This window comes from Zalophus californianus, chromosome 1 (genome assembly GCF_009762305.2).
Source record: "Zalophus californianus isolate mZalCal1 chromosome 1, mZalCal1.pri.v2, whole genome shotgun sequence".
Taxonomy (NCBI): domain Eukaryota; kingdom Metazoa; phylum Chordata; class Mammalia; order Carnivora; family Otariidae; genus Zalophus; species Zalophus californianus.
This window is the reverse complement of record NC_045595.1, coordinates 157,059,474-157,074,754: the sequence shown is the minus strand read 5'-3', so window position 1 is coordinate 157,074,754 and position 15,281 is coordinate 157,059,474. Positions and strand designations below refer to the sequence as shown.

The 15,281-nt window shown below is 40.1% G+C and overlaps 1 long non-coding RNA gene across 2 annotated transcripts; it reads left to right on the top strand.

The window, feature by feature from the left end:
* Positions 1-1,550: 1,550 nt before the first annotated feature.
* LOC113916140 lies at positions 1,551-12,257 on the top strand. 2 transcript variants are annotated; one of them, XR_003517846.2, is made up of 4 exons: positions 1,551-6,390; positions 6,556-6,652; positions 7,317-7,539; positions 12,204-12,257. It is a non-coding gene; the product is annotated as an uncharacterized LOC113916140 (long non-coding RNA). The 2 variants fall into 2 exon arrangements; XR_003517845.2 differs by having other exon boundaries at positions 6,556-7,539.
* The last annotated feature ends 3,024 nt before the right edge of the window (positions 12,258-15,281 follow it).

The following is a 15,281-nucleotide window of genomic DNA, read 5'->3' as shown; positions in this document are numbered from 1 at the left end:
GTCAGAAGTGATTGCTATATTAACAGCTGATTCTACCTTTATTATCTCCTTTGCAGTGGTTTCAATAAACAAGACCCTCTCCATTCTTTGATGGTAACATTAAACAGCAAACAGGTGCCATTTTCTTAGTGGTAGCCAATCAGCTCATGGCTACTCTCATTCCTTCCCCTTACTCCCACCTGGATTATTTTGAAGCAGATCTCAGACATGTTATAATTTCACTTGTAAACATTTCAATATGTATCTTTAAAAGATAAAGACTCTTTTTAAAAATGTAAACACAGGGGCGCCTGGGTGGCTCAGATGGTTAAGCGTCTGCCTTCGGCTCAGGTCATGATCCCAGGGTCCTGGGATCGAGTCCCGCATCGGGCTCCCTGCTCCTTGGGAGCCTGCTTCTCCCTCTGCTTCTCTCCCTCTCTCTCCCTCTGTCTCTCATGAATAAATAAATAAAATCTTAAAAAAAAAACAAAAAATGTAAACACAGTACTATTATTTCACTTAAAAATTAATAATACCTTACTGTAGCCAAATACCCAGACAGTATTAAAATTTCCTCCATCATCTCATAATTTTTTAGTTGTTTTGTTTGAATTAGCATCCATGCAGCTATTGAGTTCTTGAAATGTGGCTAATCAAAATTGTGATATGCAAGTATAAGATATACAATGGATGCTAGAATCTCAACACATAAAAAAGATGTTAAACATTAATAATTTTACATTTATAATGTTTCAATAATGATACTTTTCATCTGTTGGGATAACTAAAATATAGTATTAAAATTAACTTCACCTATTTATTTTTACATTTTAGATGTGGCTAGTAGAAAATTTTATATTACCTATGTGGCTTACATTCTATTTCTATTGGATAGTGCTGCTGATCTAGAGAATTGATCAGTTTCAGGTTTGATTTTTTTTTTTTTTTTTGGTAGATGATTTCGTAGGTGGTGTTGTGTTCTTCCATGTGGAGGCACATAATGGTTGGTTCAGTTTTTGTGCTGTTAAAGATTGATCAGTAGTCCCAGCATTGCAGCTGATCCATCTGTGTCTAGTACTCTATCAGCTTTTCACCTAGTGCTTTGAGCAGCCACTAATGATCATTTCCCAGGTCCACTCTTTCATTAGAGGGTGCTGTGGACTGAATGTTTGTGTTCTTCCCCAAACTCTTATTTTGGGAGAAATAAGCAGGGGGAGCGGCAGGCAGAGTGAGAAGCAGTCTCCCCAGTGAGCAAGGAGCCTGATGGGGGCCTGGATCCCAGGCCCCTGGGATCATGACCTGAGCCGAAGGCAGATGCTTTTTTTTCCCTTTTTTTTTTTAAAGATTTTATTTACTTATTTGACAGAGAGAGACAGCAAGAGAGGCAACACAAGCAGGGGGAGTGGGAGAGGGAGAAGCAGGCTTCCCGCCGAGCAGGGAGCCCGATGCGGGGCTCGATCCCAAGACCCTGGGATCATGACCTGAGTCTAAGGCAGCTGCCTAACCAACTGAGCCACCCAGGTGCCCCTCAATCATAGTTAATTTAAATACACTGACTGATAATTTGAAAATCTGTCATAGCTGGTGCTTACTTTGTTTCTTCAGATAAACAGTACTTTTTTCTTGCCTTCTAGTATGCTTTGTATTTTTTGGTGGTTGTTGAAATCCAGAAATGATGTATCAGATAATAAGAACTCAGGCAAATAGACCTTTAGTGTGAGGCTTTATGTTAATCTGGCTAGGAGTTGGGCTGTGTTTAATGTTTTTTATAGCTGTAGGTGTTGAAAGCTTCAAATTCTTTCAGTGTCCTTGTTTCTTCCCACTGTTGTTTTGGGTTTCCTTAAGAACTCCCTCTTAAATAGGGCCTGTGCCTTGCAGCTCTTTCAACTATAATCTAGTTCCTACCCTGGGGCCCTGTTGATATGGCAGTAAGGTGTGTGGGGGGAAAACATTTTATAATCTTATTATTAAATCTCAGTCTTTTAGTGAGGCTGTGTCCCTGAGGTGACTTTTAGAATGTTTCTTAGTTTTTTTTTTTACTCCCTACCTCCATGCTCCCTGCCCAGCAGGTGAGACAGGAAGGCTGGAGGGTTAGGGGAGGATTTGTGTAATGACCCTTCCCATGAGGTGGTGTAAGACTCTGGTAAAAAAATCTTTCCTCTGTAATGGCGTTTGCTATGAAGAACATTCTGGACATATTTCAAAATGGTTATATTTACCCTCTGCTGCAAGAGACATGAGGAGATTTTTCTTGGTTCTTCATCATGAGAAGCTAGTGTGGGAGCCTCCCAATACTGTGGCCCCTTGGAATCTCTCATTCTCACACTAGTTCATACTTAGCTTCCAGCAATCTGTTAAAATTACCATTTAAGAGTTCCTCTCAGTTTATGGCTCCAGAAGCTTCTGCCCCAGGTGAGCTGGTATCAGAAAAGCTGTGCTTTTCTGGATTTGCTTGTATTGCCAGGTTTCTAGGCAGTGCATTGCCCAGAGGCCTCAATTCTCTAATGGGTCCAAGAAAAGTTGTTGATTTTCAGTTTGTTCAGATTTTTTCTTGTTGTATGTATGGGAGTAATGTCTACCAGCTTTTTACATGTTGGAGCTAAAATTATAAGTCCTAACACATTTATTTTAATTTATTTGGGATCATTCTTTGTCCTGGCTTGTATACTGATATGAAAAACCCCTTGAACTTTCATTTATCATTAAGAATGTTCCCATGTTATGAAAATTCCATATAAATATCATTTAAAATATTTTCTAAATCCCTACATCTGCTCTGGACCAATGCTGTCCAGTAAAACTTTCTGTGATGATGGAAATGTTCTAATATGTGCTGTTTCTAGAGTGGCCACTAGCCACACGTGGTTACTGAGTACTGAAAATGTGTCTAGTGCAACTGAGGAACTGGATTTTTAATTTTACTTATTTTTAATTAATTTAAATTTAAATAGCCATGTATGGCCAGTGGCTACTGGATTAGACAGCACAACTCTTGACATACCAGCTTTTCTTAGGAGCTTCTTTTAAAAGCTTGAACTCACAAGTGTTTTTTTTTCCCCTTCTGGGACCTTCACGTATGTTCTTTGCTTTGCATGGGATGAGCTTCCCCAGACTCATTTCATGAAAAACTTTTTCTATCCTAGAAGCTTCTCTACGTATTCCTTCCTCAGATTGGTCTTCCCTGGCCCCTCAGTCTATAGAAGGTTAGTTTCCCCTATTATTCTTGCTCATAAAAACCTCCTTGCCTTTTTTATATTTACCCCAACTGACAATTATACTCACGTGTATGCATCTTAAATGTCTGTTTCTTCCACCAAGTTATCAGCTCCGTGAAGACAGATATCACACTTGAATCATTCATCATTGTGTCTCTGGGGTCCAGAACAACTTCAGCAATCAAAGGCAAAACAGTGAGTGGGGTTGTTTGTGCAACTACCAGGACAACACAACAAGAACCAACGAGTTACTTGTTCTCGTTATGTTTTGTTTTCTTTGACAGGAATTAAAACACACATTCCGATTTCAACCTCCATGATATTGCTTATGGTTAAACAAAATTGAACAAATAATTTAAGAACTTTGGAATTTCTCCTACATTGCCCCAGGGTGAAACCTGGCAAAGGTTTGAAGACAATGGTGGTAGGTGTGAGTGGAGAGGTAGGTGGGACGGAGTTAGCAGGCAAGCTTTAGCTTTCTTCTTCATTGAAAGGATTTACTCCTTCCAGTTTTCCAGCTTTGTTCTAGAATTGTCACTGAATTCTTTCTTTCCTACTAACATGTCTCACAGCTGCTCTTTCTTGTTTCTTTACCATTGTTTAATTTATTTTCACTTGATAAAGCTATTTTCCTCCTTCCTTTCTATTTCTACTCTACTAGAACAACTTCCCTTAACTCACAGGAACTTGGCTCCTTCACTTCACCTGCCTTTGCAAATCCTGAGCAAGCCTTGCCCTTCTCTCCATTCTCCTCTCTCTATTTCAGTCTTCTAGACAGCTTTGTCTTTATAATATTTTCAAAAGTGAAATAAATCATCTAAGAGGATCATCACTTTGTTATCTCCGAGTTCTTCACCCTTTTCTCAATCCCCATATATGTGGGGACAGGGCAATTCTTGATTTAAAAAACTCAGTGCTCCTTGTTATGATGAGCACTGGGAGTTGCATGTAAGTGATGAACCACTGCATTCTACTCCTGAAACCAATATTGCACTGTATGTTCGCCAACTAGAATTTAAACAAAAATTAGAAAAAAGAAAAAAAAAGCCCTCATTGCTCAATGTTCTTTGCTCAAAATCCTCCCTCAAGACAGTTCATTTCTACTCCATTTCACACTCAAAATCTCGTCCTTGATATTTTCAGGCAACATACCTATGATTAAGCACAAGTAGTAGATATTCTTTTATAGATAGATCACACTTTCCAATCTAAATTTTCTTACACATGATTTTTTCCCAACACTCTGTAAGCTATACAGGACAGAGATCATTGCCTTCATTTTACTCCTCAAGAAGCTGAGGCATAGAAAGATTTACTCTTTAGAATTTGTCAGCAGAAGAAGGTGGATTTTGATTGAAGTTTATAGACGCAGGTCAGTGAGGAAATGGAAATCCCCAGTTGTCAGGGGTTACAGAGACAGCCAGTTCCCTCTAGAAGTGCTTTCTTCCCTTGGCTCCACTCAGAGACTTCTCTGGAGGCAATGCTAGGTGAGTTTGCCTGGTACCAACAAAGACTTCCTCCATACATGAATGGAAAGTATTAAAGCCCAGGGGGCATACGCGAAACCTGGAAGGAAGTAGGAAAGCAACCAGGACAGGAGGACAGTGGGAGGGGGAAGGAGAATAAGTGACAGAGGAGGAAAAAGGTGCGAAATAATTGCCCCCTAATTGGTCCTTATGAAAATTTGATATATGAAAATTCCTACTTGAAAATGAGATAAATAAAGAGGTAATTATTTGCATTACAAATTAACTCTTCACTTCAAAAGAGTATTTACCACAGGTGTGATTCTGTGATGTGAACATTTAGAAAGGAATATGACTTGGGGGAGGGAGGAGATTTAAACAATAAAATCCTGATTATATAATATAATAGGAAATAATCCGCAGATAAAGGGGGAGACATCTAAAGAAAGACGTCGTTGTACAGGGAGCTCTCTGCAGAGCTCAGGTTTTTAAAACGTACATGAACAAAAGACAGAGAGAAAGGATTATAGATAAGCTTAAACACAAAAGATTATCATGCACCTTCAAGAACAAAATAAAGGAGGCTAAAGTCAGGAATAAACCTAGCTTTACAAGAAGTGCTAAAGGCTGCTATAAGGATGTGAAAGCTTTGCTTAGAGTTGAGAGAACAAATGTGGGGCAACTTGCTCTTTGAGTAAGTGAGGTGGTGCAATGTTAACAGAAGTTAGGTAGTTTTTACGTTTTTCTATTATTTATTTTGCTTCTGTCTTTTCCAAGGTGCAAAAAGACAAGGAAATTGGATTTTTCTTAGAGAGATGATGTGGAAGGAGTGTATTGATATTAGCCCACCTGGGCAAGGAATGGAGATTCCCAGGGTCTGGTCATCAAAGACAAGAGAAGACGTGGGGGCCCCTAGGTCAGATTTGGGAGAAAGCTGGGGAGAAGACATAGGAGAGGGACAAAGCCAGGAGGATGGTGATCTGTCTCTTCCTCCACAATCTGCTCAGATCTTGAGTAAATTCCACTAAAACTTACTAACTGCTTAGTTTAAGTGTATTTCTTATGGAAATAGAAGATGGAACTCAGCCTGGCTCCCAAGGGGACCTGGGGAAAATGAAAACCAACTTCCAGATGCTGGGGCCAGAGGAAAGGGACAGCAGGATACACCACCTTCGATTTTGAAAGGAAGGTGCAATGAGAATTGAAGTCCCACGTGAGTGAGAATAAGTGGATTTAAGTTTCTAGCGCTAGAGGAATTAAGTGCCAGGAAATGGAAGTCGTGTGCAGTGTAGAGGGGTTCTCAGAGCCACTAACAGTCATCTATTGGTGATGACTGCTAATGGAAGAAGTGCCTAAAGGCTGAAGCTTTTCACAAAGGGGAACAGGTTAGAGTCTACCAAATGTGGATCGGTAAGCCCTGACATACATTCTACTGCAGACGATTAGTATAAACTGAAGCCAATCACAGTATTCCATTCGCTTTGCCGGTGTGGATTTTAGAGTGCAACAGTGACTTACTCCTGGTTCATAAGACACAAGCAGAAGTCTGCGAGGGATAACAGACAAAGAAATGACACGAAGAAGAGGAGAGAGGGTCTGCTGCTGGTGGACATCGTTGTGTGGTATAGGACTCCTGGAACTACCCCATCATTACCTTGTACTAATGGAGGTAGGGGGTGAGGAGCCAGCTTGAGCGCAGAGCCAATACAAGATTCCCCTGGGATCTGAAAGTGAGTATTCCTATGAAGTCTTTTATAAGCCCAGGTGGAGTAAAGGGAAGAAGCAATTACCATTAATTTATATAATCTATATAATTTATATAGAATTTATATAAAAACATCTTGAGCATTCCCTAACCCCCCAAATAACCTTGCGGGCCCTTTCTGATACCTTAGGACACATCTTGCTAACAGATGCACGAAAGAAATCAAGATAAAGCACGGATGCTCACAGACACCGTTCAGAGCTCTGACAGCTGGCTGCTGAGATGCTGTAAGGAGTTCCTGGGGAAGGAGTTTGGCGGGGCCATTCTGGCTGCCCCAAGTGCGTGCATCCTCTGTAATGGCTGGCTACAACACCAGCTCTGAACGCTATTTTTGCTTTTCACCTTTTTTTTTTAATAGAAGAGAAAATCCTCTCTGGATTTCTTTGGTTAGCAAAAACAGGTACTTATGAAGGTCTTTGTGAAAGCAAAATGGCATAACTTGAAATTTCAAAAAGCGGGGGATACCTGTACTCTGAGGTGAGCAGAGAGGTGACTGGAAAGAGCCTAAGTCCATGATGACGTTGATAAGCCACTGAATCTGCCAATCCGAAGCTCATACTACTTAGAGTGTTCTTCATAAGTGAGAATAGTAAACTTGCTCCTTAAAGCAATTGGAGACAGGGTTTTCTCCCATTTGGGGCAAAGAAATCCTAGCTGATACAATGGTATACATTGAATTCAACAAAACATTTTACAGACATTTTCATAGCATCCTTGATATAAAGCTAAATTGGGGCTAGACAACAATGGCAAGTTGTATTTATGGATGGCCAAAAGAGTGGTGATAACCAGTGCATATCCTACAAACATTGTTTGACTCTAAAGATTCGAGCCTCAATGTTCTATCAATAACCTGACCACATTCCCTTTGATATCTTCTTCCATCTGAAGGTAATTCAAATCTCAAATCCAGTCTAAGGCAGAAGATAGAGTTATGATTCAAAGTGACTTTGCAAGCTAGAATGCTAGGATACAACCAACAAGTTGAATAGATGACAAATACAAGATCCAGCACTGGCTCCAAAAATCTAGGACACATCTTAGGACACAGAAGTTCAAGATGAGAGAGACTTGGTTTAGTAGAACTTTAATGGAAGACATCTGGGAACTTTAGGTGAGTATGGATCGTGGATATTATTGTCTGCTGCCTAGATTCCTCTTTCAAAACTAAGGCAACAATTCTCCCAGCTGTGGGTGTTTTGGTGGCTAATGGCCAATGGCTCTCAGCTGAGTCCCTCTCCAGGCATGGTCCTCAGCTGAAGAGAGCCATGCCTCTCACTCCCCAAGATGGGCCTCTTCCTTGGAGATAGCTGCATTTCATACTTGATCAATATGGGTGTATGAAGGCCTGGTCCATGTACCTAAGGGTGGGAGAAGTCTGAAGGGCCATTTCAGATCCAGAGAACCCTAGGTGATCTGCTAAAGCCTTTGTTATAATTGAATCGGAGTGACTTGGTTCATATGACCCGGGGAACTCTATGGTATAGGAGATATCATTGATAGGAAAAATGCCCTGTAGATTTTATGGTAAGCCTCAACAGGAAAACCGAAATAGACTGCTAGGATTCAGAATGAGGCAAGCTACCTATAACAGGGATCAGTTTTTTTTTTTAAGATTTTATTTATTTATTTGACAGAGAGAGCGAGAGAGCACAAGTAGAGGGAATGGTAGAGGGAGAGGGAGAAGCAGGAAGTATATACCTTTTGAAAAATAGCTCCTGGTATGCCACTGGTTCTTAGCAGAATCAGAGAAACTGACCATGTGATACCAAGCATCCATGCAGCCAGAACTGCCCATCATAAGTTCTTTCAGACCCCCAACAACAATCAAAAGGAAAGAAAATTGTACATCTGGGGTCAGGTATGAGCAGAGCCAGAGAGCAATAATAAGCTGATGGTAGGTGGCCCAGATTTCTATGTCATTCACCACTCTTGCACTAATACTTCACACTTAGCTCATAATTATGGCTAAGGGGAAAAGCTGAATTTGGTTTATGAGTAGGTAAGATCAGTATGTGGTTGAAAACAAAAGTAGACTATTGCTGTACTTCATGGATGCAGCTCCACTTAGGGATGTCTCTGAAAGATGGGAATGAGGGGAATTCTTCCTAATGGACAAAGCCTGTCAAGAGAGATACTTTGAGGTAAGAATATATATCACTCATGGGCAGTAGTGAATGACTTGGCCAGTTAACTCTTCACAACCTAGGAAACAGATTGTCTTAGCTAGTTGTTGCTGGCACAGTGGGGACATTAAGGGAGAAATGGAATCACCATCCTAGCAAGGCTAATTGACCTTGGTTATCAGGAGGAGGTAGTTCTGCTCTTACATAATGGAGATAGAAAAGAATACTCCCTTGCCCAATTTTGATGGTGAGGGACAAATACCACAAACATGGCCTGAGAAATGGTGGCAAGAATGGAGGCTATGTGTGGCCCAAAAACTTGGGCTCCTGCTTGCTAAGGCTGATTTAATTACTGCTACTGTTGAATATCCAGCCTCCTAGCAACAGACACTTGCGCTGAGCTCCCAATATGGCCCCAGCTCTTGAAAGATCAACCAGCTTCTTAACAGCAAGTTAATTACAGCGTGTGCTTCCATATTGTGATTCACCTTGATAAGAATTGACTGAAACTAATACTCCAGTATGGACTTGCCCTTCCTACTCATATAACCTCAGCCAGACAGTGCTTATGTAGCATTTGATCCACTGGAATAAAATCCTGCCAAACGTTGCATCAGACCAATGTAATTGCTTATATCAATGGAGGTATGGTCGTGGGCACATGACCATGAGCTTCACTGCTCCTATTATATATTACACCTCCCAGAAGCTGCTAGCCTGATGGAACATGCATCAGCTTTTTGGATGCACAATTGAGGCATCAACTTGGAAATGATATTCTGATGATGGGGCATCAGCCTTCAGACACAGGATACACTCCAAATCAAAGACCATTAATGGTGCTTATCCCTCCAGTAGAATACATGGATCTAGGAAACAAGAAATGGAAGAAGTACCCCTGCTTAACATTATTTTCCCTGATCCACTTGAGGAGTTTTGTATTTCTTGTCTCTGTGCTTTTGGACTCTGCAGATTTAGAGGTCCTTGTTCTTATTATTTTTTAAATAACTTTATTGAGGCATATTTTACATAGCATATAATTCACCTACTTGAAGTGTATAATTCAATGATTTTTAGTAAGTTTACCAAGTTGTACAACCATGACAATAAATCAGTTTTTTTTTTTAAGATTTTATTTATTTATTTGACAGAGAGAGCGAGAGAGCACAAGTAGAGGGAATGGTAGAGGGAGAGGAAGAAGCAGGCTCCCCACCAAGCAGGGAGCCCGATGCGGGGCTCGATCCCAGGACCCTGGGATCATGACCTGAGCCTAAGGCAGACGCTTAACCATCTGAGCCACCTAGTTGCCCTGACAATAAATCGGTTTTAAAATGTTTGTATTGTCCCAATAATATCCTCATGCCCATTCACTATTAATCCCCATTCCCACCCTCTGTCCTAGGCAACCACTAATCTACTCTCTGTATAAATTTGCCTTTTCTGGACACTTCACATAAATGGAATAATACAATATATAGTCTCTGGTGGCTTACTTCTTTCACTTAGTAAGAGTTTCCGAGATTTATCTATGTCATAGTATGTATCATTAGTTTGTTACTTTTCATTGTTGAATAGTATTTTGTTATATGGATACACCACATTTTGTCTATCCATTCCCCAATTGATGGACATTTGGGCTGTTTCCAACTTTTGGCTATTGTGAATAATCCTATAAAGAATATTAATGTACAAGTCTTTGTGTGGATATTTGTTTTCATTTCTTTTGGGTAAATGCCCAGGAGCAGAATCACCAGATGATACGGTAAATCTATGTTTAACTCTCTAAGAGACTGTCAAACCATTTTCCAGAGTGACTGCCCATTTTGCATTCTTACCAGCAATGTGTGAGGATTCCCATTTCTCTACCTGCTTTCTAACATTTGTTATTCTCTGTCTTTAAAAAAAAATTTTTTTAGGCACTCTTGGATGACTAATGATGTTGGTCATGGTTTTTTTTTTATTTTTTTGATCATGTTTTTAATGTGTTTATAAGTGATTTTTATATCTTCTTTACTAAAATGTCCATTAAAATATTTTGCCTTTCTTTGGATTGGGTGATTGGGTTGTTTGTTTTCTTATTATTGAATTGTAAAAGTTATTTGTATATTCTGTTATATCTTTTTTTTTTTTTAAGTAAGCTCTATGCCCCATCATGGGGCTTGAATTCATGACCCTGCGATCAAGAGTTGCATGCCCTACTGACTGAACAAGCTACGCACCCCCTGTATATTCCAGATGCAGTCCTTTATCAGATTGTGTTTTGCAAATATTTTACAAGCCAGTCTTATTGTTTCTAAATGATGTCTTTTGACATGCAAAGTTTTGAGTTTTCATAAGATCTAATTTATCTTTTCTTTGTTTTTTTATGGTGCTTGTAGTGTCATGTCTAAGAAATCTTTGCCTATGTTAAGGTCTCAGAGATTTTCACTTACATTTTCTTTTAAAAGTTTTATTGTTTAGCTCTTATATTTAATTCTATGATCCATTTTGTGTTAATTTGGGGGTATGGCATGAGGTGGGGCCTAAATTTGTGTTTTTGCATATGAATATCTAATTGTCCTAGCACCATTTATTTAAAAGGCTGTCCTTTCCTCAATAGATTGCCTTTGTTGAAAATCAATTGACCATAGATATAAGGTTTTGTTTCTAGACTTTCAGGTCTGTTCCATTGATCTATGTATCTATCCTATGCCAATACCATACTGTTGATAACTGTAGCTTTATAGTAAATTTTGAAATTGGGAAGTAAACATCCTCTAACTTTGTTCTTCTTTTAAAAATTTATTTTGGCTCTTCTGGATTGTTGGCATTTCCATATAAATTTCACAATCTGCTTATAAGTTTCTGGGGGTGGGGGTGGAAGGTCTGTTGGACTTTTGGGAAGGATTGCATTGCATATACAGATCAATTTCAACAGATTTACCATCTTAACAATATTGAGTCTTCTGATCAGAGAACATGGAACCTCTAGGTCCTGTTCTTTTTTTATTTTTTTAAAGTTAAGAAAAATTGTTAAGGTAAAATTCGTATAACAAAAGTAACCATTTTAAAGTGAGCAATTCAGTGTCATTTAGTCCTTCTATCTATTGTGAGACCACTATCTCTATCTAGTTACAAAGATTTTCATCACCCCCAAAGAAATTGTATATCTATTAAGCAGTTACTCCCCACACCCTCCTCTCCCACTCTTGGAAACCACTAATTTACTTTTATCTCTATGGATATAACTATTCTAGATATTTCATATAAATGAAATCATACAATATGGGACATTTTGTGTCTGGCTCCTTCCACTTAGCACCGTGTTTTTGAGGTTCATCCACACTATAGCATGTATCAGTACTTCATTCTTTTTATGGCCAAATAATATTCCATTGTATGGGTATACCGCCATTTGTTTATGCATTTGTGTGTAGATGGCCATTTGGATTCTTTCCAAACTTTTGGCTCTTGTGAACAGTGCTGCTATGACTATTTCTATGCAAGTGTTTTTTGTTTGTTTGTTTGTTTGTTTTGAATCCTTGTTTATAATTATTGGAGCTATACACCTAGGGGTGGAATTGCTGGATCACGAAGTAATGCTAGATTTAACTTTTTGAGGTAAAGATCTTTGTCCTTTTTTTTTTTTAAGATTTTTTTCTTTATTTTTCAGAGAAAGAGCGAGAGACAGAGAGCGAGAGCCAGAGAGCACAAGTAGGAGGAGCGGAGGAGCGGCAGGCAGAGGGAGAGGGAGAAGCAGACTCCCCGCTGAGCAGGGAGCCCGATGCAGGACCCGATCCCAGGTGCCTGGGATCATGACCTGGGCTGAAGGCAGACACTTAACCAACTGAACCACCCAGGCACCCCAAGTTCCTTGTTCTTAAAGGAGGAATATGTGTAGTAAGGGATGAAAACCCCATTAAGCTTTAAGTTATGGCTTTCACCTACTCATTTGGAGCTCCTTGTGCCAGGAGACCAACAGATAAGTGATGGAGCCTCCTGGCAAGGATAATTGAATCCTGATAATCAGGAGAGGTTGAGGATGTTGTGACATAATGGGGACAGGGAAGAATACATTTGGTGCTGGATGATCCACTGAAGTGTCTCTTTGGATTCCTTTGTTTAATTTTACCACTACAGGGATAAGTGTAGCAGCCATGGCCTGAGGAGGTCACCATATCCCTCAGGGTCACTCCATCAGATATGCCCTTAAACCAGGAGAGTGCTAATCAGTAGTGAGAGGACTCTAGAATAGATGACAGAAGAAGGCAACGATGAGAATTATTTTGGCATTGAGACCAGTTGCTTTGACAGAAATTATAGTCCATCCCACTCAACTTCCACAGGAAGAGAGACCAACTAGATTCCTGATGAAGCTGTTCTAGAATTTATTAGATAAGGGAAGTGGACCCAAATGGCATACAGTGCATGCTGCGGTGTGCACCCAGATCCCCCTTTCAGAATTGAGGAATTTGGTCCCCCCTAATTGCCAGGAGAGTTGACAGTGAAAGCTTTCAACTGCACAGAGCTTCCTTGCCTAAGGCACATCTCCTTCCTGGGGAGTAGTCCACCTCCAGTTACTGGCTGGGGCCATAAAAGGCCTTGCCCCACGAGAAATCCCAGTGAGATTGTCTGTGTTCCTTTTGTGACTACATCACAGTTCAACTCCTCCCTCTGCTAAATCCTACTTCCTTCACATACAGGTGTCGATCCCTAAGGCATATCCCATTAAATTTATCCATTCAGTGTGCAGATCTCCTTCTTAGGGTTTCAATATGAGCCCTATGAGTCTGTGTAATTTGTTGGGTCATTAAAAATTGAATATTCCAGTCATGCAGAAATGAGTCCACGGCACTCTAAACTTGTTAAACAAACAACATTTAGAAGATTATATTCTATCTGGGGCCTCGTATTTTAACAGAAATACTAACAACATGGCTATATCCAGAAGAAATCAACAAAGATGGAGAGTGTAAGAAAATGTTACTTGGAGTAGAGAAAGAGGAATTGAGACTTTGGCAAACTGTCTAAATCCCACAAAGGCTGTCATTGGGGATATGGAATAGAAGTTTCTGTGCTGGAGGAGAGAATAGGGGGCACAAAGGTAGATTTCATAAGAAGGCAGATTTTGGCTGAAAGGAGGGAGGAATTTTCTAAAGGATAACCTGTCAAATGTCTTGGGAAGAAGTGATCCAGCTTTTTAATACAGCTGGATGATGATCATGGGTCAGGGATATTGGAGAGAATTTCTAGATTCTGGGATAAAATCCCTTGGAGACTGGGATAAAAACCCTTCCAGCTTTCAAATCCCATGATTTTAGGTTGTGATAAATTGCAAACTTTTCAAGGGTCTTTAATATGGAGTCTTATTGAATCTGCTCAAAACATAATGCAAGACTCCATTACGTAAGTTTTTCTTAAAGGCAAAACACCATCCTTCACCTTAGCCCATCTGGAGTGGTGCTACATGAAGTAGGAAAACTACATGATATTCCCTCAGCTTTCCTCAGCTCCAATGAGTTTGCTGTTGAGTTTTATTTTATTTTTTTATTTTTCAAGACAAACAACTAAGGATGGTCTTTGAACAGTTTTGACTTTTATTAATAAGCATGCTTCTAGGTTTTTAGGGCTCAGAAGATAATTTATGTCCTTCTAGAATTATTTTTACCTTGTCTTATCATAGCTAGGAATTCAGACTTATCACTTTTATTGATAACAAAGTTGAGCACCAGGAAGTTTGCACACTTGACTCAGGCCACCAAAAAGACTATATGCCAAGGCTGGAATCTGACCTCTTACGCTTCTGAATGACAGAACTTTTGTGCATTAACTCAAGTCATCCAAGTTCCAAGTCCTCTTGCCTTCCAAACTGCTTTCACCATATTTTATGGATTGATGTGTGTCCCCCCAAAAGAAGTGTTGAAGTCCTAACCCCCAGAATCTGTAAATGTAAACCTATTTTTAAATAGAGTCTTTGCAGATGTACTGAAATTAAGATGAGGTCACATCAGATCAGAGCAGGTTTTAATTTGATGACTTATAAGAAGAGGGAAACTTGGACACACACACACAGTGGGGGGAATACCATGTGAAGATGAAGGAGAGATTGGAGTTATTCTGCCCCACTTAAGGGACACCAAAGATTGCTGGCAACCACCAGAAACTAGAGAGAAGCAAAGAAAGATCTTCCCCTACAGCTTTCACAGAGAGCATGGCCTTGCCAACACCTTGATTTTGGAACTGGAGCTTCCAGAACTATGAGAGAAGTCTCCGTTGTGTTAAGCCACACAGTTTGTGGCCATTTGATATGGCAGCCCTAGGAAATGAATGCACTATATCCAGTGCACTTCTTCCAGGAAGGAAGAGATGGAGCAAGAGGAAAGGTGTTAGGCTCAGACATCATGAGGAACAAAGACGGAAAGTCTTGAGGAGTATGTGCATTCTGCTCCTCATTCCCTGGCCAGGAGAGGAACAGAGACCCCTGGGTCACCCTTAGCAAGCACGAGTCTGCCATCAGCCTGGCTTCGGATCTTGCTATACTTGGGCACGTGGCTGGCGGAGCAGGGAAAGGGTGTGCTGCTAGGGACTAGCCATTTGCCTAACAACTTCACTACAAATTCCGCCAAGTATCCTGGGCACATGTAGGGAATAAAAGACAAGAGAAAAATCAGATTTCATGTGGGAGGCTGAACAGATTGTGCCTGATAACATGAGACAATTAGAGAATCAGCAAAGAGAAAGAAAGATGGGC